At 38.5% G+C, this 8,049-nt stretch overlaps 2 non-coding genes across 2 annotated transcripts; both read right to left on the bottom strand.

Annotated features, from left to right (window-relative positions):
• Positions 1–939: 939 nt before the first annotated feature.
• trnay-gua lies at positions 940–1,028 on the bottom strand. The gene is given in 2 exon segments: positions 940–975; positions 992–1,028. It is a non-coding gene; the product is annotated as a tRNA-Tyr (tRNA).
• A 279-nt stretch (positions 1,029–1,307) lies between these two features.
• trnay-gua lies at positions 1,308–1,396 on the bottom strand. Its single transcript is given in 2 exon segments — positions 1,308–1,343; positions 1,360–1,396. It is a non-coding gene; the product is annotated as a tRNA-Tyr (tRNA).
• Between the last annotated feature and the right edge of the window lie 6,653 nt (positions 1,397–8,049).

Genomic DNA, 8,049 nt, shown 5'->3' with positions numbered 1-8,049 from the left:
CATCTCTATAACATTGTGTTTCCATCTCTATAACTTTGTGTTCCCATCTCTATAACATCGTGTTTCCATCTCTATAACATTGTGTTTCCATCTCTATAACTTTGTGTCTCCATCTCTATAACATTGTGTTTCCATCTCTATAACTTTGTGTTCCCATCTCTATAACATTGTGTTTCCATCTCTATAACATTGTGTCTCCATCTCTATAACATCGTGTTTCCATCTCTATAACATTGTGTTCCCATCTCTATAACATCGTGTTTCCATCTCTATAACATCGTGTTTCCATCTCTATAACTTTGTGTTTCCATCTCTATAACATTGTGTTTCCATCTCTATAACTTTGTGTTTCCATCTCTATAACATCGTGTTTCCATCTCTATAACATTGTGTCTCCATCTCTATAACATCGTGTTTCCATCTCTATAACTTTGTGTCTCCATCTCTATAACATTGTGTTTCCATCTCCATAACATTGTGTCTCCATCTCTATAACATCGTGTTTCCATCTCTATAACTTTGTGTTTCCATCTCCATAACATTGTGTCTCCATCTCTATAACATCGTGTTTCCATCTCTATAACTTTGTGTCTCCATCTCTATAACATCGTGTTTCCATCTCTATAACTTTGTGTCTCCATCTCTATAACATTGTGTTTCCATCTCTATAACATCGTGTTTCCATCTCTATAACATTGTGTCTCCATCTCTATAATATTGTGTCTCCATCTCTATAACATTGTGTTTCCATCTCTATAGCAACAAGGTCACACATGTGCAGACTACACACACCACACACAATCATGTAGCTGAATATACACAAAGGTGGTAAACTCTTGAAAGTGTGACTGTACTATTTTTATTTCAAATTTTATAAATGCGTCCATTGACGTCATTACACTTTGAATGGAAAGACGTTAGAAAGCAACTAAAGAACCATGCTTCGAGCCGGAATTGAACCAGCGACCTAAGGATAACTGTCATTACTAACCTACAGTCCTCCGCTCTACCAACTGAGCTATCGAAGGGTTCAAATCTGGGGCAGGTACAAAAAGTGCCAAACCTGACGGCTGTATAATCTTTGGCGATGATGGGCCATTAACGCATCATCACTCTCCATCTCTATAGCAACAAGGTCACACATATGTAGACTACACACACCACACACAATCATGTAGCTGAATATACACAAAAGTAGTGTACTCTTAAAAGTGTGTACGTACTATTTTTATTTCTATTTTTATAAGTGCGTCCATTGATATCTTTCCACTTTAATGGAAAGATATTTGGTAGAAACAAAATTTGTCTCCTTCGAGCCGGAATTGAACCAGCGACCTAAGGATGCCTGGTATTACTAACCTACAGTCCTCCGCTCGACCTACTGAGCTATCGAAGGGTTCAAATCTGATGCAGGGTACAAAAAGTCCCAAACCTGACGTCCAAGACCGTCGTATAATTTTTTGGTGAAGATGGACCATTAACACATCATTACTCTCCGTATCTATAACATCGTGTTTCCATCTCTATAACATTGTGTTTCCATCTCTATAACATTGTGTTTCCATCTCTATAACATTCTGTTTCCATCTCTATAACATTGTGTTTCCATCTCTATAACATTGTGTTTCCATCTCTATAACATTGTGTCTCCATCTCTATAACATTGTGTCTCCATCTCTATAACATCGTGTCTCCATCTCTATAACATTGTGTTTCCATCTCTATAACATTGTGTTTCCATCTCTATAACATCGTGTTTCCATCTCTATAACTTTGTGTTCCCATCTCTATAACTTTGTGTTTCCATCTCTATAACATTGTGTTTCCATCTCTATAGCATTGTGTTTCCATCTCTATAACGTTGTGTTTCCATCTCTATAACATCGTGTTTCCATCTCTATAACATCGTGTTTCCATCTCTATAGCAACAAGGTCACACATATGCAGACTACACACACCACACACAATCACAATCATTTTTGTGAAAATGCACAAAACCGGTGTAGTATTGAAAGTGTGTACGTACTATTTTATATAGGCGTCCATTGAGCTCTTTCCACTTTGAATGTATAGACATTGAGCCGCAACTAAACATCAGTCCTTTGAGCCGGAATTGAACCAGCGACCTAAGGATAACTGGTGTTACCAACCTACAGTCCGCCGCTCTACTGTTAGGGAATCAAGCTTATCCAGCAGCTTAAGTCCACACAAAATGTGTGTTATCTTAGCAGTGTAAAATGTACTATTTTAAAATCTATTTTCATAAGAGGGATAGACCCAGGGACAGGATCCAAAACGTGTGAACTCGAGCTGCTGGATAAACCTGATTCCCTAACAAATAACCCATATTACAAAAAAGACTCAAACTAACTAAAACTAAGCATTTTCTAAGCAGAATCCTTTCTTTCACATTCCAGCTGTGAAACAAGTTGTTGTAAACAATGTAATCATTGTTTGCTTTATTTACTCAATTTCATGATGGCTAAGGAACTTTGTGCTGAGTTTTGTAGGGCGTCATGTCGTCCAAAATGTGACAAAAGGTGAAAAGAGTGACAAAAAAGCAACAGAAATGTTTTAAAGACCAACATCACAGGCTGCAGGACCGGGCAGACCTGTGATTGGCTCGCTTCCAACTCCGATTAGTTCCTTGCTGTGTGTTTCTCTTCATCATCAGGATCAATGTTCTTCACCTTGAAAAGTAAAACAACGTTTCATGAGACCCCCCCCCGTTATATTGTTCTGTTTAATGGTCATAATTATTCAGCAAATGCATTCATTCATTTCTACGGTTTAAGCCATAAAAAGACATTAGAGCAATAATGCAAAATATACAAAGCACCAAAAGCATTTCAATAAACTCATTCAACTTCTTCCAGGGAGAGACTAACCACACAAAGCCAGGAGAGGGTTCCTGGTACTTGTCATTTATGCATTACCTAACAAAATATTTGTGCAATGGTATCTAGTTAACTAGCTACCTTTCACTGTAATAAGATGTACTAGTACATTCACAACAACGTGATGCTAACCTTAACAATAAAGCTAATAACAAAAGGTCTACTCTGCCAACCAATGCCAATAACAGCAATCAGTTTGAGGTAAATGTAGGTCGACTAACTTCTGGTTCTGGTAGCATGGGCAGTGTTGATTAAGCTATTTGCATTTAGAATCTAACTAGCTGTTATGTTGTGATGAACAATAACTTAAAGCTGGCTACACAGAATACCGATACTGACTGGATTCATGAAAAGAAAGTAGTTTTATCAACTTACCCCTGACCTTGCTTGGGAAACACTGAAAGTAAAAGGGTTAAATGCAGGAACTAGTCAGTGATGGGTACTACTGGTTGCTTTCAACATGTATTGCTTCCACAGTTTCCCATTAAAACAGAAGTCTATGAAAGTGTTGCACGTCTATTTCAACGGGTCCTGGTATCGCAATTTGATATATTTAGTATATACTATATATATGTACATGTCATTGCTTTCCCCTCCTATTTTCCTATTTCAACTATTACCAACCTCTACTTTCCAGAGCCAATCAATGTGAGTTTCCATGTGTGCTATGAGCGTTCAGAAAATGGCGAGGGCAGGGTTTGAAACATGATCACCTGCCAGAAAACGTTCAAATAAAGACGCAAATAAATGTTGTTAACCTTAACAATGAAGCTAATAACCGATGAAACACTCTGTATAGCAAGCAAAGTGTTCCTTACTTCAGCTACATTTACAATCTAACTAGCTATTATGTTTGATGAACAATAACTTAAAGCTGGCTACGTAGAATATCAATACTGAATGGATTCATTAAAGAAAGTAATTTTATCAACTTACCCGTGAGCATGCTCGGGAAACACTGAAAGTAAAAGGGGTTAAATGCAGGAACTAGTCAGTGCTTGGAACCATTGGTTGCCCCCAACAAGCGTTGCAAATAAATGATGCTAACCTTAAAAATAAAGCTAACAACCAAAGACAAACTGTGTATGCCAACAAACACCAATCACTGTAATCCCTCTGAGGTAAACGTAGGTCAAAAACATCTGGTAGTGGTAACAAGCTAAGTGTTGCTAACCTTAGCAGCGGCATTAAGAATCTAGCTAGCTATTACGTTTGATGAACAGTAACTGAAGCTGTTACACAGACTACCGATACTTACTAGTCATTAAAAGGTCAGGTCATGCGTAAAAATGCAAAAATAAATGCAGTAATTTTATGAACTTACCTGTGAGCATGCTCGGAAAACCCAAACATGAAATGCTTAAAACTGTTGGTTGCATGCGTTGCTGCCTCCTTTTCCGATCAGAAGTCTTTTGCAGCTTTTTGATTATATTAAGTTTGAGTATGTCCCTGTTCTTTTTATGCAATTGTTTTAACGTGTTTCTCTATTTCCACTGTTATTTTTATATGTGCGAATACGTTAGGCCGACATCGTCTCGAGGGAAGATCTCAGCACCACGCCTTTCTGGGGGAAAACCATCCCGCGGTCCCAGGCTATAGACCAGACCGGCTCCAGGCTATAGACCAGACCGGCTCCAGGCTATAAACCAGACCGACTCCAGGCTATAGACCAGACCGGCTCCAGGCTATAGACGAGACCGGCTCCAGGCTATAAACCAGACCGACTCCAGGCTATAGACCAGACCGGCTCCAGGCTATAGACCAGACCGGCATCGCCAAAGCTCCCAATGAGCCGGAACTTTTGTAAAGGATTGCGAAAAGTTTACCAATTTATTTTGAAAGGTCGGTTGTTTTTCACCCTTGATTTTGTATTTTTTTTTTTCTGTAGTCTTACATATTTTGTATTATTCTGTGCAGCTGCTTGTTGCCATGTGCATTTTAATGTAAGCATGTAAGTTGTAATAAAATGTGCTGCATAAAACTGCCTTACCTTTCCTTACCTTTCCTTACCTTTCACTTACCTTTCACTTACCTTTCCCTACTTTTCACTTACCTTTCACTTACCTTTCCCTACCTTTCCTTACCTTTCCTTACCTTTCACTTACCTTTCACTTACCTTTCCCTACCTTTCCTTACCTTTCCCTACCTTTCCTTACCTTTCCTTACCTTTCCTTACCTTTCCTTACCTTTCCCTACCTTTCCTTACCTTTCCTTACCTTTCCTTACCTTTCCTTACCTTTCACTTACCTTAACTTACCTTTCCTTACCTTGCCTTACCTTTCATTACCTTTCCCTACCTTTCCTTACCTTTCCTTACCTTGCCTTTTAATGTGCTTCATGCTATCATTTACCCAAAAAAAGCCCTTTAATGTCATTTTCTTTGATTTCACAGTGTACACAGTCCTTGACTCTAACTTTATTTAGTAGTTATACCAGGGCTGCCAGAATTAACTTTAAATAGTTAGCTAAAACTAAATAATAAAATTTCAAGTGATAAGCTAAAAGTAACGAATAAATAACTGAAACTACTGACTCAACACTTCAAATTATTCACTAAAAGTAATGGAGTAATGGTAGAAACTTCCAAGTAGTAGTAGTACGGTTGTTGCCCAAACCAACATTAATATTTTATTAGTTGTATGAAGAGCTTAACTCAATCCCCTTTTATATTATGAATAGTGTTGTACATCTGTAACACATACTGGGAATAGATGAAGGGGTACGTGAGTTCATCTGACAGGACTGTTGGGGGACCTCAGACCAACAGGTCCAGATGTAGATGCACACCTACCTCCTGTTATCTTAAAGCCATCCTGACTGAGAGCTCACCAGAGAGCCTGTGGCGCCACCTGTCTCCAGCCACCTGTCACTGCATCTGGTGCAGGCGTCACCCCACCCCTGGTGAGATGATCCACAAACATATCACATACATGTCCTGTGGATAATTCTGCATAACTGATGCAATATGAATAACATTGCTGGCTTCATTTATTCACAATTAGAACCCTCTACTAGCAAAATGCAGGTTAATTATGCCAGTGGCACACTCATCTCGTAGTTATGTTCTTTGTTCCAAAACGCAAGGTTACTGGAGTGATATCTTTAGTTTCATGCCTAGGTGTTAAATATTCAAATTACCCCAGATCCAGTTGTAGTTTTATTCAATTTATTTAGCTTGTTATTGTTTTATTTATCCTTATTCCCCTTCCTTATTTGTGTTTGTATACTCTACAAAGAAGCACTGTTATACAATTTTGTAACTTAATTTTTTTAATTAAGCCTAATAATAAAAATATTTGAAACAAAATATGCAAGTGGCTGGGACATGTGTTCATCATCAAAAGACACAATGCTATGCTAATGTGGCTGGTCAAATGTCAAAATTCCCTAGCTATTTGGCTGGTGGACCCTACATGGGATATGTGGATAATTCTGCATTGCCTAAATATATATAATGCTTTTAGATCACTTAAACAAGACAATAACCATTTCATTAACTGTCTATGGTCTCGTCCAGAACAATGGGACCTGTTGGTCCATTTCATTAACTGTCTATGGTCTCGTCCAGAACAATGGGACCTGTTGGTCCATTTCTTTAACTGTCTATGATCTCGTCCAGAACAACGGGACCTGTTGGGACATAAGACAGCTACAGTTTGTTGGAAAATCTAATTGTAGACACTGAATTTGGTGAATTTACTGTTTCTCAGACCCCAGATGAGACAAGAAGCTAACGTAGCGGCCGCTGTATTAACAAAGCTATTGTTTTAAAACTGTTTTCCAGGTTAGTGGGGGTGCATCCCGCTCAAAACCAACATTATTACGAAGCTACTAATGTTCACCTAGCGTTTTGTTTTGGTCTTAAACTGTGTGTAAAATGAGCGGTGACGTTAAATCACCAGTTTCAGGTAACCTACCTACGGTACCGTCTATTTGCTGGGCGGTTTCAGGTAACCTCACTACGGTACCGTCTATTTGCTGGGCGGTTTCAGGTAACCTCACTACGGTACCGTCTATTTGCTGGTCGGTTTCAGGTCACCTCCCTACCACATCGTCTATTTGCTGGATATTTCAGGTAACCGCCCTACGGTCTCGTGTATTTGCTGGATGTTTCCAGTAACATCACTTTGGTACCGTCTATTTGCTGGACTGTTTCAGGTAATGTCGCTACGGTATTGTCTACTTGCTGGATGGTTTCAAGCTAACATTCAGTAGCTAACATCAGCTAATACGCCCGTTGGCAGCGACGTTATTGTTCATATTATGGCGCAATGTTTCTGACCGTAGTGGTCATAGTGACTTATGTTTTCGGGGTGGGACGTTAATTTTTGACGTTTACAATTTAGAAATCTGATTTATTTTTTTACATTAAACCATGTTAAGCTCTTTCCTTCCCATAGGCTCTAATGGAGCAGTAACGTTTAATGTCAGATAACGTCTATATTAATATGACTTTAGGTCCGATTTTTTGACAGTTTTCAGTGGTTATGAGGAGCAATATGAGAGAGAAATTTGGTGATAAATGATGATCATTTAGGGACATTAAACCACGTTAAGCCTTTTCCTCGCCATAGACACCAATGAAGAGGATAACGTTAATTTGAGATAACTTCTATAATCGTTGGATTTCAGTTTAGGTTTTTTGATAGGTTTAAGTATTTATGACAATATATGGTCATGATAAATATGGTGATAATTGGTCGTTGTTTAGGTACATTAAACCACGTTATGCTAGCTAGTCCACTGTTACGTTAGTAAAATGGTTGCTAGGTTACAAACATGCTAACGTTACTCACATTCGTACTCTTCTTAAAATTACGCGGTGTCCTCCATTTACGGAATAAAAACAAGGAGATTATCTGGTTGAAATAAAGCAGCTAGCTAACGGTATGTTGAAGCTTTTCTGTTAACTTTAGCGTAAAGCTGTACGTAAGATAACGGTCGTCCACCTGAGTTTCTCTTCGCGGGGTTTCTTCTTCTCAAAGAAGAACAAAATGGCGAAGGACAAAGAAACATATAGACAGTTACGATGGGGCAGATAATAGACTGTAGGCTATATATTAATAAATACGGTCTATTGGGAGATTATAGACTGTATATATTAATAAATACGGTCTATAGGGAGATCATAGACTGTATATATTAATAAATA

This window comes from Etheostoma cragini, chromosome 13 (genome assembly GCF_013103735.1).
Source record: "Etheostoma cragini isolate CJK2018 chromosome 13, CSU_Ecrag_1.0, whole genome shotgun sequence".
NCBI lineage: Eukaryota > Metazoa > Chordata > Actinopteri > Perciformes > Percidae > Etheostoma > Etheostoma cragini.
The sequence above is the reverse complement of the archived record's forward strand: the minus strand, read 5'-3'. Positions and strand labels throughout refer to the sequence as shown.